Here is a 17,182-nt window from a genome sequence, read left to right as displayed (position 1 = left end):
TTCTTGAGCAATTATTCAAAAAATTTCTGCTAAAATTTTACAAAATTCAAACTGCATAGAAAAAATAGAGTAAGAAATACAAATTATTCTTCCAAAATTCTATTTGTGACTGGGTTTATTGTCTGATGCTCCTAGTTATCAGGTACTTCTGGGAAGTACTTAGCTCTGTACTTAACCAGATAATCATCCTTTACAGAAATGATGGAGCAAAGGGACTCAAACATTTTATAAAATACTATGTGACTTCTTTTTTTAAGATTTTATTTATTTATTTGACAGAGAGAGAGACAACTAGGGAGGGAACACAAGCAGGGGGAGGGGCAGAGGGAGAAGCAGGCTTCCTGCTGGCAGGGAGCCCACTTCCATGGGGCTCAATCTCAGAACCCTGGGATCATGACCTGAGCAGAAGGCAGACGTTTAACATCTGAGCCACTCAGGTGCCCCTACTATGTGACTTCTTAAAATAGCCAGGGATACATGAAAATTATTCTAATCAAACTAAAAATAACACATCTTTAGAATGTAATGTTTGACTAGTTCCAAACATCTTTTTAAAGCCATTTATAAAATGGAACACAGTATAAAACATTTACAGTAACCCCAGAAATCTCATTTTTTAAAATTGGGAAATATATGAAACCAGGACAGTTAATTATAGAAGCTAAACATCCAGAGAAAATTTGAAAAGATATTATGTTACTTAGTATTCAATGCCTTACAAGAGATAGGGCTAAATATTTTTAGAATAATAAATATAATAAGATATTTATTGAGCTGGCTGTTTTGTAAATGTCAATTGATAAAGTTGAATATTTTTCCAACTATGCTTTTACAAAAGACATGGAAACATAGCTCAAATGTACATTCTATATATCAACTGTGAAAGAAAATGCGTAAGAACAGAGCATTTTTCAGTGAAGGCAATCTTCTAGGGATCTAAAACTCAGCTTTAGAGAGTTATAGAAAGGTCTATATAAGGATAAATTATAAAATATAGTAAATACATAAAGTTTACTGATAATCATACTAGTATCTTAAGATTGAAGTTAATCACAGATATTCTTGAACCAGACCAGTTTTGTCATTTACCAGTTTTATCATTTACTAGTGGTTTTGAAAAGATTACTTAACCCCTCTGCACTTTCATTTTCCATTTATAAAATGGGGCTAATGATTATGCTTAGAATAATATCTGATGCATTATAAGTACCGCATAACTGTTGGGTAAAATACTAAAAATTAGCATACTTTGAAAGAGCTATCAGGAGTTGGTAACTTTTGCTAAATATTTTTTTTTTTAAGATTTTATTTATTTATTTGACAGACAGAGATCACAAGTAGGCAGAGAGGCAGACAGAGAGAGAGGAAAGGAAGCAGGCCCCCCGCCGGGCAGAGAGCCCGATGCAGGACTCGATCCTAGGACCCCGGGATCACGACCCCAGCTGAAGGCAGAGGCCCTAACCCACTGAGCCACCCAGGCGCCCCAATATTAAGTTTTTTAAAACAACCCTTGACTACTTAAAATTGTAGTTAATTCGTGACTGAATTATTTGACAAGTAATTGAAGTGCTGTATTTTAATGTTGTCAGTTGAAAAAGAAACCATGAACTGATATGTAGAAGAAAACTTCTGTTGTGGAAGCTTGGAAGCCTGATTTATATTCTCATTATACAGAGAGGAAGCATATTTTAGATGCAGAAATAACTGAACAGAATCAATATATTCCTATAAAAGAAAATAGGCTTGATTATTAGAACAAACACTTAAGGTCACAGAATTCTATTACATAAAACAAAAAGTATATGGTTTTTCACTGAAAAAAATTTAGGACATTATTATTAATCAGCAGCCTCAACTATAAAAAAATCTTGGTCAGACACTAGGAGAACATTTGGTTTTTAAGTCACAACTTTTCACCAAGCATTAGTTACATGTAAAATATATTCTAAGTATTACCATGAGCTGACCATTTTAATGGGGTTCTTAAGTAACATATTTTAATAAATACAGATAAAAAGCTATTTCTTGTACCGATTCAATTGTTTTGAAGTCAATATTCCTTGTTTGAGATAATTTAACTAAATTATCTATATGAATAATATTTTTTTAGTGGGCACACTTCTAATTCCTCCAAAAATTAATGAAGTGTTAAAATTTAAATTGGAAAAAAAACTATTCACATCTTAATTTGTTTTGTGATTGGTATGGAGTTTGCTGGTTTTTGACAACATAGTTTTGCATGACTATCATATGTACTTCAATATCACTTATGTGTTTTCCAATAATATATATAGTAATCTAGAACAGATTCTCAAATATTCTTTCATTCTGGAATACCACTTCTTTTTCTAGAACCTTCTTTACTACCAGTGTGCACTGCAGAATCCCACCAGCCTTGTTCAGCCCTTTTCCCCAATCTAAAAACTTCTTCCTATGCAATAAAATATCTGTCTTCCTGCAAAGACTATAATCTCTTTACCTTTCAAGATGACAACTGGCTATTTTTATAAAGGAGTACATGAACATACACTAAGAGAAAAGACTAGAGGACTTTACCGGTAACATAATATATGTATTTTTCCAAGGGCCTTTTGATGATAATGACCATATTGTGTTGATAAACTCAAAAGAATTGTTCCAGTGGAGGTAATTTCATGCCATGGGAACGACTGCAACTCTCCCCCGAAAAGATGCCTGGGGAAAGTGTATGGGATGAATCAAGACCGCCTTTGACATTCAGCATGTTATTAGACACCACAATTTCACCCCAAATAGAAATGTATTTTCTGGGGTGCCTGGGTGGCTCAGTGGGTTAAAGCCTCTGCCTTCAGCTCAGGTCATGATCCCAGGGTCCTGGGATCGAGCCCCGCATCGGGCTCTCTGCTCAGCAGGGAGCCTGCTTCCTCCTCTCTCTCTCTGCCTGCCTCTCTGTGACCTCCATCTGTCAAATAAATAAATAAAATCTTAAAAAAAAAAAAGAAATGTATTTTCTCTTTTCTTTTGAATATTGGACAAGATTGTCCAATATTGGGCAAGATAATACAATTTTCATTTATAAAATCTGGAATGTACATCAGTCTACTGTGATAACACAACATGAATATTAATATTACCTAGCATTAAGCAAAAAAAAAACCCAAAAAACAAAAAAACCCATGAATGTTTGGGCATCACTGTATTCTTCATTTCAAATCTATCCCTTTTTTTCTATTAATTTTTTTAAATGGTAATGGCTCTAGGAAAATCATAGGTCTCTTTAAACAGCAGTCAGTATAACAAGCTCATTCATTATTGGCTCATCTTCATTCTTGGGTGCTTTCACACCTGTAAAAGCTTATATAACCAGCAAAGTCATCTCTGTGATGACTAAAGTAGAATTTGTAATGAATTTCTACCCAACTAAAGGATAATTCACCCAATTAAATTTCTAAAGAAAAATATAATCTATATACTAGCTGCCGATAGCAAGAATTATAGCCATATTAAGCCAAAGTAATGTGCATACATATGCTTGTATACTTATACCTTAATGGAGAGTGCTGGTTTAACTACTAGAAAAGTGGCAAATGGAAGTTCTATACTGGTGCTCTGCGTGTCTACTCCTCTGACCAAATACAATCCCAGTCAGTCAATGCCCAAGGCTTCTACTCATTCTTCTCAGTGTTGACCGTGGTATATACCATATGGATTCTCTACTACTTAGGAGTTTTTTAAAAAGTTTATTGAAATATGATTTAGCTATCATAAAATTCACTGGTTTTAAGTGAATGATTAAATGATTTTTAGTGAATTTGCAGAATTGTGTATCTGTCTTTATAGTCCAACGTTAGAATATTTCCATCATTAAGATCTCTTTATTTCAAGTATGTGCCAGACATTCACATGCATTATATTCACCACTACTCTGAAAGGTGGATTTTATTAAGGTTCTTATTATGGCTTATGATGATTAAATAAATCGCCAGTCACATAACAGACTCAGTGACAGAATCAAAATTCAAACCCAGGTCTCTTTGATGCCAAAATCCAAGATTAGCCCATGACACATGCCATCACACCTCTTCTCCTTAAAACTCCTGCTGTCTTGTACCACCATTCCTCTCAATTCCTCCAGTCTCATAATAAGTACATTAAAAATATCTACTAAGAATGTATTGTTCAAAAATCAAGTACTCAGAGTTTCAAATACTGTAATAATTCAAGAATTTGAACACCTCTAAAGAACCATTTCTTGTCTATATTAAATATTACCCCTTGACCTTTACTTATGATTCCATTAACTCTTTTCTTCGGTAAATATTCTAACATCTTTATCACTTCTGTTTTTCCCGTCAGCCTGTAAACAATTACATAAAACATACCCCCTTGATTATAAATCTTTCCAAAATTCCAACATTTCTCAATGAATGGCTTGTTCTTGCTTACTTGCTTTTCACTGAATTTTTCGTAGACTATTCGGACTATTTCTATTTTCTCCTCACCTACTATCTGCCCTTAACTATATATACTATGGCTTTTTCCAAAGTAACGTGTCTGCATCTGTTCTCTTAATGGTTCAAAATAAATGCCTAATTGCCAAATTTGAAAATATTTTCTTAGTCTTTAACTTTCTTGAACATGGCAACTACTGCTTGAAATTCTTGACTTCCACCCCCACCGCCAAATTTTGACTTTTTCTTTACGGAGCCTTGATATGGCTCCATCAAGACATGTTGTTCTCCCTACTACCTCCTTTCTCTTTCTCTCTCTCCCTCTCTTTTGTAGTTCCCTTTCTTTAGCCTAATCTTTTAAGTGTAGATTCTCCTGGCTCTACTTCAATCCTCTGCTCTTCCTCTACAGAAGGAACTTTCTGAGTAGAAACCCGGAAAAATGCATACACTCAAATGTACATAAAATTTTGTTTACTTTAAAGGGGCTCAAGAACACCTAAAACACAGACTTTAAATCAAAACATTCTATGAACCCCAGGTTAAGAAACTGAACTCTGCCTTAAGAACCATACTATAGGGGCACCTGGGTGGCTCAGTCATTAGGCATCTGCCTTCAGCTCAGGTCATGATATCAGGGTCCTGGGATCAAGCCCCCCATGGGGCTCCCTGCTCAGCTGGAAGCCTGCTTCCCCCCACCCCTGCCCCTGCCCTTACTGTGTTCCCTCTCTGGCTGTCTCTATCAAACAAATAAATAAAATCTTTAAAAAAATAAAGTCTCTTTTCTCTCCTACCAAACCATTCCTTAGAAATTTTAAGTAACATGGCCCAAACAGTTAATGGCATTTTTTTTTAAGATTTTGTTTATTTATTTGACAGACAGAGATCACAAGTAGGCAAAGAGGCAGGTAGAGAGAGGAGGAAGCAGGCCCCCCGCTGAGCAGAGAGCCAGATGTGGGGCTCGATCCAAGGACCCTGGGATCAGGAACCTGAGCTGAAGGCAGAGACTTTAACCCACTGAGCCACCCAGGTGCCCCGGCATTTTTTTTTTAACCTTACAGGGAGGGTCCTGAGGACAACCTGGTCATTCAACTGGGTTCCTGTAGGATTCCTAAAGTCCACAAAAAAATCAATAGGATTTTTTAATTGAAATCCTAGGTATAATAATGTAGTATCGAAGGACCTTGAGCAGTCTTACACTCTAAGCCTCCAGTTTTTTCTTATTTTCATATTTATTTTTTAATCTGCATACAGGAAAATTCATTCTTTTTTTATATAATTCTGTAAGTTTGACACATGCATAGTCATGTAGCCACCGTCATAGGGAAGATCTAGAACAATTCCATGACTCCTCCCAAATTCCCTCCTGCTATCCCTTGGAAGTGAAACTTGAAGCCCATTTCTTAACTTCAGGTAACCACTGATATACTCCTCATTCTATACTTTTGCTTTTTCCAGAATGGCAAGTAAGCGGAACAATGCACTATGTAGTCTTTTTAGTCTGGTTTCCTTTGCTTAGCATTCTTCATTTGAGATTCAGTCGTGTCGCATGTTATCAACACTTCATTTCTTTTTATTGCTGAGTAGTATTTCATTGTATGTATGTACTAGTTTGTTTGTCTGTTTACCAAGTTGAGGGACTTGGGTTGTTTCACTTTACAGTTACTACAAATAAAACTTACACAAATAGTCACACACAGGTTTTGGGTGGAATAGAGGTTAACATTTCACTTAAGCAAGTACTTAAGAATAGAATCGCTGGGTTGCAATGAATGTAAATGTATGTTTAACCTTATAAGAAACTACCAAACTGCAAACTGTTTTCTATAGTGGCTGTATAATTTCTAAAGGTTGTATAATTTTTCCTCCTCACCAGCATTGTGTGCAAATTCCAGTTGCTCTAAATCTTTATGGGTAGATTGGTGTGTCATTTTGGTTTGTTTGTTCTTGCCATCCTAATACATAGATATTACTATCTCATTGTGGTTTTAGCTTGCATTTCTTTTTTTTTTTTAAAGATTTTATTTATTTGACAGAAAGATCACAAGTAGGCAGAGAGGCAGGCAGAAAGAGAGAGGGGGAAGCAGGCTCCCTGCTGAGCAGAGAGCCCGATGCGGGGCTCGATCCCAGGACCCTGAGATCATGACCTAAGCCGAAGACAGAGGCTTTAAACCACTGAGCCACCCAGGGGCCCCAGCTTGCATTTCTTAATGACTAAGGACACTAAGCATTTCAAGAGCTGATTTGGTATCTATAAATCTTCTTGGGGGAAATACCTGTTCAAACAGAACTTTCTATTAGTATCACCATTTGCTTTTTCTTCCAAAATTTTTTTCCAGTTTTATTGAGCTATAATTGACAGGTAACACTGTATAAGTTGAAGGTATACAATGTGATGATTTGTTAATGTATGTATTCTAAAATAACTACCATAATACAGTTAGTTAACACTTCCATTACCTCCCATAATCAGCATTTGTGGTGTGTGCATGTGTGTGTGCATGTGTGTGTGTGTGTGTGTGTGTGTGGTGAGAACATTTAAGATCTACTCTCTTAGCAGCTTGACTCATCTCCTTTCTCAATCTGTCCTTTAGAAAAGCCACCAGTTTCTTTCAGTTCTCACTATTACAACCATAGTTTAAGTACTAATTGCTCTATGTCTTCTGTGGGACACATATTTTACCTTGAATAAGTGTTACTTATTCACACTTTTTCCTAACACCCATGCTAGATTGTTAATTTTGTCATAATTTCTAGCACAAAACTTTAAAAGTGTACTTATTAGATAAATAGATTATAACTAATGTTCATGTATATTTATTGTTTTTTTGCGTAATAGTGGGTTTTTTTTTAAATCTTATACAGTTGGGATGATTACAGTCATGTTACAAAGTAGCATCATAAATATTACAGAATCTAATATCTAAATATGTGGCAGGAAATGGAATCTTGACTTGGGACAGTAAGAAGCAGCTTCTGCTTTTTTTCTCCCCCTCAGAAGGAAATACAGTACCCTTCACTAGAATAACACAATAGGCAATAGGATGAATAGTAAAATAATGCCGCTACTGCTTCTCTAGATGTGAACCTACGGCAGCTACCTTGTGAGCACAGTGGAGGTGCCTGAACAGCAAAGGTGTGGCCAGTCTTTCATAACACAATCCAAAGAAGAATGGCAAACTAAGAATAGCAAAAACAAACAAACAAACAAATAAAACAAAATAAAAGTGATCCACACAATCACTATGCCTTCTTATTAGCCTCCTCTCCAACTCAATAATCTTAACAGTACATATAGATGGCCTATAGGCAGATAAAACTATTTTTTGTTTGTAAACTCAAAAATTTTACTGGCCTATATCATTCCAGAGTATCCCAGCTATGACTTTATAATACCATCAATTGCATCTCGTGTTGTTCTATGTTTATGTTAGGTAGGGCTTAAAGGTTGACCAGCATATTGAAGATTTAATTTCAGTGCCCCTGGAAGGTGTATTGGAATATTGAGAAACTGTTCCAAGAAATGAATGCATCCAGCAAGGGAAAAATAAGGAAATTTTTTTTCACTTTTGTATGAATTGGTTAATTTTTTTTCCCTAGGGACACAACAGTTCTCAAATATCAGAAGCATGCTGCAGACAGATTTCTTTGCCATACATTTTTAAAAAAATACTACTTAACCAGGGACTCCTGGGTGGCTCAGTCAGTTAAGCATCTGCCTTCAGCTCAGGTCATGATCCCAGGATCCTGGGACTGAGTCCTTCACTGAACTCCTTGCTTAACTGGGAACCTTCTTCTACCTCTCCCTCTGCTGTTCCCCCTGCTTGTGCTCTCTATCTACAAATAAATAAATAAAATCTTTAAAAAAAGAGAGACAGAGAGAATGCTGCTTAACCAATCTTTTTCCTCAAGTCAGAGATCAATGATATCTTGGATTCTATTAAAATTATGCCGTAAGATTAATTACCATAGATATATTTCACTTATGGCACTATGGCAGAATTATTGGGCATCATGACGTTAAAAAAAAAATCTACTGAACATTTAATCCAACTTTTGAGAATATGTACAAAATTGCCCCATTTCTCTATGTGGGGACAGAAAATGCACCGATATAAAACAATAAGAAACAAAAGAAACCGTCCATAAAAAAAGGTAGGAAATGAGTACCTTAGGAGGGCAGATGGAGGAGAGATAATCATTAGCTACAGTTGCTTTAAAAGAAGATGGGATCTGAGAGATTGTGAGAATTTATAATATCAAAAATAAGAGTAGATAAAGGTACCCAGGTATAGGGAACTAAGGAAGCTGAAGTACAGAAGCACAAATACATAGCACTTGCTCAGAGACCAGTTAAGTGGGATAAAGAAGACATACAGTTAGAGAAACTGGGTCTGATTAGAGACAGTGAACTGCAGGGAGAAAGGGAGAGAAAATTAATGAAAAAATGGCCAAAGCTAGAGAGAAATAAAAGAAAAAAGAAAGGTAGTTCAGTGATCTTTTTTACTGTTGAAAAAGGTCATAAATGGGATTATATAGAGAATAACAATACACATGTCAATATACAGTTTCATTTCTATATAAGCTGAAATTATTTTGGAAATGTTCATGAGAAATCCCTTAAAGATGAATAAAGAGGTCTCTTGTCCAATTTTTATGTTTTGGAGGATTCTATCATAGTACTGTTGCCTTAAAATTATCATTCAGAATAACTTAATTTTTCTGTATGACTAGGAAAAAATAGAGTCTTTGTAAGTATCTAATATATTATTTCATCCAATAGGAAAATGTAGGATTTACTGCTATGGACTTTATCAGAACTGGCGTCACTTTTTTTTTTTTTAACCTCCCATTCCCCAAATGGATTACTTTTTGTTCAGCATGTACATGATTTAAATTATCTGATTCTGCATTCATGTGACTGCCTGGTAATAGATAGTTCTCAGAATGTCTGACAGTATTTCTTGTAAGCCTCAGACATGACAGAGAGAAGGGTACTGATGGAGCAAAAGGCTTTGAAATGTCATTTTGGATCAGTGCACAGTATGATTCAAGGTTGGATAGAAAGAGGAGTGTGAGGAGCTATTAAAAAAGGTTGTGTGTCAATATCCTGAAGAATGATGTGAATCTAAACTGGCTACTCCTCTCTTTTAAGCTAATTGATGTGTTTATCTCAGGTTTTCCCATGAGATATTTTATGCTATCTGAAAACTAAGATTAATCAGTATTAATAATTTAATTATTTGAGGCAAAAGTCAACATGTAGATCAATTACCTTATTTTGATGATTGATAGACATTTCCTACACCGTTAACAGGCCGAGGCAAATCAGGTATCTGTTTAAATAGTGAACTTAATTTGGCATGTCAAGTAGAAAATGTAATCATAAAAATTCACAGTTGATATATTGATAAGATCTTGCAGGATTCCAAATTTGTGAAATCACATAGAATTTATACATATATATCGAAATGTCTTATTTTGAGAGTAGTGAATGACATCCTTTTACTGATAATGTATTTACCCATTTATCTTTGCAACTCCTGCAGTTTCTATTTTTTAAAGGGAATTGATGTGTTTGTGACTATTCTACCCTCATTATAAACGATATCTTTTAGCATTAGAAAGTGCCCTTTATGTGATCTTTAATAATTTGTGGTTTGGATTCTACTTTGACATTAGGATTGTAATCCCTTTCTTGTGGTTAATAAAACAAAATATTGCCTTTGTCCATTCTTAGGCTTAGCCTTCCTATATCACTATTTTAGGTGTATTTTGGTATATTTTGAATATGATATATGATTAAGATGTTTAACCCTGTCATACATTTTGTTATAATTATGATGTGTATTATACTTGCTATCCCTTCTTTATGTGGCATATATCCTTTGTCTTCTGTTTTTTAGTGCTTTTCATAATTAAAAAAATGTTTATATTTTTGTGTTCTATCTTTATGCCCATGGCCCTCTATTTTGTTATCTTTTTACTCTCTGACGTGTCTATTTTACTTATTTAATTTTTTAAAAGATTTTATTTATTTATTTTAGTGAGAGAGAGAGAAAGGGAGGAAGGCGAGGGAAAGAGAGAGAGAAAAATTCAAGCAGACTCGCGCTGAGCACAGACCCTGATGTGGGGCTCGATCTCACAACCCTGAGATCATGACCTCAGCAGAAACCAAGAATCAAACACGAAACCGACTGAGCCACCCAGGTGCCCCTGCTGTGTTTATTTTAATGGTATCCTTTATCTTTTACCTATACCTGAAGAAAAATACATAAGCTTATTCTTCTTTTCTCTTTTCCTTTCTTTCCTCTTCCTGTATTTTTTAGTTTTGTTTTTTCTACAGGCTTTACCACTCCCCATGTTCATCAGCGCCCCATGTTCTTATTTCCCTCCTTGATATCATTAAGATCATTCTGGTGCAGCATACCTCAACTCCCTTGCCCCTCTCTTCCTTCACTGAAATCATTTGGCTCATCAGTTTCCTATTGCTCCAACAGCAAATTGCTACAAACTTAGTGACTAACAACAACACAAATTTATTCTCTTACAGTTCTGGAGATCAGAAATCTACAGGTGGTGCTATAGGTCTGAAATCAAGTAGAGCTGATTCCTGCTGGAGGTTCCAGGGGAAAATCCGTTCTTTGCCTGTTCCAGCTCCTAGACACGTGTTTCCTTGGCTCCTAGCTGCATCACTCCAACCTCTGCTTGCATCTTCACATTGCCTTCTCCCCACTCTGATCTCCCGACTCTCTCTCTCATAAGGAATCCTGTGATTACATCAGGCACATTTGGGTAATCTGAAATAATCCCCCCATCTCATTTGTGCAAAATCCTCTTTTTAGTTTAATCATATGTGCAAAATTCCTTTTGCCATATAGAGTAGCATTCATAGGTTCCAGAGATTAGGACATGGACATCTTTGGGGGCAGAGGTGTTATTCAGCCTACCACACTTGTAAAATTTGTACCTCCAACCTTAAAGATAACCAGTTCTTTATCTATACTGTGTTTCCACTAAAGTAATTGAATTTGGCTATGAAATAACAAGCGACAAAGCTGTTAAGTCTCACTTTCAATATAAGCTTACAAACCTCAAGAGGGCCCTAGAGACTAACCAACATCCTAATAATATCTCTATTTAATTCACTTCTCCACTCTAAAAGGTGACAACTTCAGTAATAATCCTTTAAAGCTTCTACTAATCCTTTCTATTTGTTATCCTCAACAATGCCCTAAGCACTTATTTCATGGGAGAAAAAATAATAACCTATCAGAAGAAAATATCCACATTCTCTCACTGCCAAACTTACCTTCATGTGTTCCCATATTACTCTGAATTCCCTTCTGGGACAATGGATAGACAGCTAGTATTCCATTAAAATCTTCCTATTTGTGCACTCATTTTACCTATCTGAGAAATCTTTCTTGAAAATAGCTCCTCCTTCCTCTATTTCATCAGATCATTCCTCTCTGGATCATTTCCATAAGCTTTCAAACATGCCGTCATACCTTTCAATTGAAGAAAATGCTGCCCATGACTCCATAGTCACTTTAACTTCTGTCACATTACCTAACATTCTCAAAAGAGTTATCTATACTCAATGTCACCTTTCTTTCTCCTCTCTATTATTCTAACTCTGTTCCAATTAGACTTCTATTCCTATAAATCCAACAAACATGTTTACATCAAGATTATTAAACATATACATTGCTAAATCCAATGGTCAGTTCTTAGTCCTCCTCTTACTTTGTACCTGTCAGCAACATTTACATATGTGATTCATCCTTCTTCTTGAAATACATATATTTTTAGCTTGAGTGACAAAAAAAAAAAAAAATTGATCTAATTTGTTCTTGCTGTTCTAATGATTCTTAAACCTTCTTTGCTAGATACCTCATCCACTTCTCAAACTTAATGTTGGAGTGCTCCAAGACTTGTCTTTATATTTACTTTCCTCCTCTTGTTAGATTTTCTTTCTCACTAAGCTTACCCATTCTTGTGGTTATAAGTATCTGCTGATGATACCCAAAACTTTCCCCTGAATTCCACTTGCATATTTATTTGCCTACTTGTCCTGCTCTTGGAAGTCTAGATGTACCTTGAATTTATTATATATAAACTGATCCTTTATTTCCCATGCTTTCGTTCCCTCTTAGTAAAATCCATTCATCCTAAGAAATTCATTCTCAATAAATGGCAACACTATTCAGTGAGTTACTATAGCCAAATCTTGCACGATATTTTTGCTTTTCTCTCTTCTTTATACTAAACATCCAATTCAGTTAATGCTACCTTCAAATAGTTTATGAATCAGACCACTTCTGAACTAATGTTGTGTAAAAGTGGCCTCTATATGTAAGTGCCACTGCTAATATATAAGACCAAGTTATTTATCCCTCAGACTACTGCTTGTTCTCTTTAATTCATTGCTGTGAAGTAACTTAAAAAAAAAAATTAACTAGGATTGTTTCAAAACTCTCTGAAACCCTTTTATGTCTTCCATTGTCATTAAAATTACATACAAACTTGCTACCCCGACATAGTCAATAAATGACCAGATTCTTGCCTACCTGTCTACCAACATCTGCCTCATTTCTTCCTTTCGCACTTTCTTCCAGTCACATAAATATCCTGGCATACAATAAGTTTGTTAATGGTAAACATAGAAAAGTCAGTCTCCAATAGCTGCTTATGAATTTTGATTTAATCTTACTTAACCTCAGTAATTACATTGTACAAACTCTCTACCTTCATTTATTTTTCTCTACTTTAAATTTAAAAAATAAAGAGGTATAGGGGTGCCCAGGTAGCTCAGTTGGTTAAGTGTTGGCCTTCGGCTCAGGTCATGGTCCCAGGGTCCTGGGATGGAGCCCCATGTTGGACTCCCTGCTCAGCAGGGGGTCTGCTTCTCCCTCCCCTTCTGCCTGCTGTTGCTCCTCCTGCTTGTCCTCTACCTCTCTGTCAAATAAATAAATAAAATCTTAAAAATGAATAAATGAAGAGGTATAGTAAAGTCTCCCACAATTATTTCTGTGTATTAATCCTATAATATTTTGCTTAATATGTTGATGTTTAATTATTCAGGACAAAGGGTTAATGATTATTCCAAATTCTTGTAACATCTATGACAATGTAAATGGAGTCTTTTATCATATTTAATTTTGTTTCCTTGAATTATATTCAGTCGTACTTAATGCCTGAGTCCTTTTATATTTGGTTTCACTTTTGTACTTACTTAATATGCTTTTACCAATTTTTAATGTTTAATCTTTGTGTACCATTTTATATGGATTCCTCAAAGTTACTATGATATTAAAACTTGTTATTTTATGTTACATATTATTTAACTTTTAAAAAAGGGTTTAAATTCATTTACATTTTCATAATTTTATCTTCAGTCTTTCTCAATTTATTTTATTTTTTAATTTTTATTTTATTTATTTTATTTTATTATTTATGTTATTTTATTTATTACTATTTATTTATTCATTTATTATTTATTATTTTATTTATTATTATTATTAATAATGAATATCAATATTTATTTATTGTTTATTTATATATTTATTTATATTTATAATTTATTTATTTATCCTGCTTATTTATTTATTTTTGATTAATTAATTAATTAATTTTATTTAAATTATTTTATGATATTTGTGTCTTATGTTTCTTTACTTCTCTCCTTTAATTCTTTTCTCTTACTCTGTAGGCCAAATTTGTTACCCTATCCTATAACTTGGGGTCTCCCAGTCAGATGGGGGGTCACCAAATGTGGGGCAATCTGATTGGGTGAAGGCCAGCAGTGCAGGCAGTGAAAGAATTCAGTCAAGATAGAAAAAAGGAGATAGAAGTTTACTGAATACACCACAAGGGAGCAGTGAGCAGGGTAGTAAGGGAAATACTGCCACAAGGTAGTGGGAGCTGGGGGAGCTGTAGTTTAGGGGGAAGGCAAGGAGGTATGAGAACTATGGAATTTTCCTTTTTTTGGTGCCTGTGTCGGGGTGTAAATAACCCATTGGTCAGTTAGGGCTTATGGATATTTTTAGGTGGGTCACCTAATAGGTTTGTTTCTATTCAGCCAGGGGGCCACTGTGGGCCCTTCTACCCTACTCAGGTCTCCTTTGTTCAAGCTGATTGCATAAAAGTCGCCACTACATATAAGACTATGAACAACCAGATTATCACTCACTCTAGCTTCATCTTCATTTCCTTCTTTGCTCTTTTTATGTTATTTTTGCATTTATATTGCTTATATACACTGTTGTAGAAGGAAGATGTCCTGTTTCTAATTTAGGAGATTCATCATAATATTATTTAGCCAATTATTTTTCAAAAAAACACATTTCATATTTTTTCAAAACATTAAAAATTTCACCTTTCAAGTTCCCTCCATGTAGTTAAGGAATTAGAAGAAAGCAACACAGCAAAGTTCCCATTCTTTCACTCTAAGATCAAGCTCTCACTCAGTTTGAATACATTTTCAAGTAATTTTTTAAACAGCTAGTATATTTTATATGTTCTTGCATTTCTGAGAATATCTGTTGCATTCACATGAAAGACAAGTTTTCTGTGTAAAATAATTTTAGGACAAAATTATATACGCATTCCATGATTTTCTGGCATTAGTTTTTTTGTTTGTTTTAAGATTTTATTTATCTATTTGACAGAGAGAGAGAGAGATCACAAGTAGGTAGAGAGGCAGATAGAGAGAGGGGGAAGCAAGCTCCCTGCTGAGCAGAGAGCCCAATGCAGGGCTTGATCCCAGAACCCTGAGATCATGACCTAAGCTGAAGGCAGGGGTTTAACCCACTGAGCCACCCAGGTGCCCCTGGTCATTAGCTTAAAAGAGAGGATGTATGAGCTTTTCCCACATTCACCTGGCCCTAGGACTGGACTAAGGATCTCCTTGTGGCCATGGCAGCTCCAGGGCAGTGTAGGAATTGTATCAGCCAAAGTCACAGCAGGACAGGCATTTAGAATGTTTCTTCCCCTCTTTGACCACATTTAGTGGAAAGGGATGCAGCCAAAACTGTAACCAAATGAAGCATTATGCTTCCAGAAAAATCTCAAGGAAAAGTATTGCAAGTAACAACAGTAAAAGCTGGTGGATCTAGCTCTAAAGGAAAGGGTGGAGAAATTCAACCAGTTAGTGTGAAAGTTGGAGATAAAGTTCCCTCTGAATATGGAAGAACCAAAGTAGTTCTAGATGGCATGGATTATTTCTTATTTAGAGTCAGTGACATTTTCAGGAAGTATGTAGACAAATAAATCATTATTGAAATGGCATGAAGTGAACCTGACTATTTCAGTGAAGTTGTGAAATCTTTCATGTAAATAATTTTCAAGTCTCTCTTTTTAAATAAACCAATGGTATCCAAACTAAAATAAAAACAAAGAGAGGATATGTGAGACCAATCTAACTTCTATCCTCAGTAATTTTTTTTCACTCTAAAGCCAATGAATTTTATTCTCTACCCTTATAATCCAAATATTTGTCAAACATATCTAATTCGTGGCTCTCTTTTCATTGATTTTTGCCTAGAGCAAGATGAGCTTTTCAATCTTGATGATCAGATCTTTTTTCAGCTTATGATTACTCTCTTTAATACTGGGTATTATCATTTCCTCTGTTCAATTTTATGGTTCTCAAGTACACAGTTATTTTTAAAAATGAATCAAGAAGCTTTTCTCTCCATATTGATCATATTCTTTGTCATTGTTTTTTCTCTTCAGCCTTTTCTACTGCATCTAAGAGTGTCTCTCAAGTTTGGTCTTTGCAACTCTGATGCTTCATAGCAACAGTTCTTTCCTTAGAGTCATCATTGTGGATTTTCACTTTGCTGCTACATTTTTATTTTTTTATCTTTTCTTGGGTCATCCACTTCTCAATTTAATCTCATGATATTTTTATTTCTGAATTTACTCTTCTCATGACTTAGGATTTCCTATTTCATAGCTGGAATGGCTGTAGACAGTGGATAATAAGTGTATTTTCTGAGATTTTCTTCAGGTTTCTTAAAAAAATATTGAAACTATGTCTTCCTCTTTCATATACATGATTTTCCCTTTATCTGGTTCAGCAGTATTGTATTATAGCTATAAATTGTGTATGTATGTATCTACAGACACATGCATGTACATATATATCCTCCTTCTATTCTTCTTGCTCCTTTTCTTTCTCTTCTTCCCCTCTTAACTCATTCTCAAGGGAGTTAGATCAATTTATATTCTGTGTTTAAGCTCAAGTGGGGTGTACAGTTAGTCTTCATCCTTTTTAGCTATCCATTTGGGTGCTGACAAGTTTTCAGTTCAGTACTTGCTTTTCGATATTCATCTGGTTCTCTTCTGCTGAATTTATAAGTAACTTATCCTATTGCATTTTGATACTTTGAGCTGAGTACCTGAAAACATACAATGTCTAAAACACTTTGCTCCTCTGGTTCAATATGTTCCACTACCAGAGCTTGCTTGGGGAATTTAACCTCTCATAAAGAAGCACAATCCTGATAGCTCATCTCTACCTAAGGCCTTATAGTATTCTGGATGTTATCGAATCTGAAGGGCTATTAAAAAAAAAAAAAAAAAGGCACTGAAAGGGGAAACTTGTGAAAGACAGCAACACTCAGGCCCAACAAAAATATGATAATAGCACAGTAAAATTATGGTTGTCCAAATCTGTATTTGGTATAGCTTGAGGTAAATAGTCATCCCAGGTATATCCATCAAAATGGGCACTTTTTAGAAATTAA

General features: G+C 35.1%; 1 pseudogene across 1 annotated transcript; it reads left to right on the top strand.

Moving 5' to 3' along the window:
* The first annotated feature begins 15,285 nt into the window (after positions 1 to 15,285).
* On the top strand, positions 15,286 to 15,701 carry LOC308346705 (10 kDa heat shock protein, mitochondrial-like; annotated as a pseudogene). The gene has a single exon. The product of its transcript is annotated as a 10 kDa heat shock protein, mitochondrial-like (transcript).
* Positions 15,702 to 17,182: the final 1,481 nt, after the last annotated feature.

This window comes from Martes martes (assembly GCF_963455335.1).
Source record: "Martes martes genome assembly, chromosome: 7".
In the NCBI taxonomy this organism is placed as follows: Eukaryota; Metazoa; Chordata; class Mammalia; order Carnivora; family Mustelidae; genus Martes; species Martes martes.
This window is presented reverse-complemented; position numbering and strand designations above follow the sequence as displayed.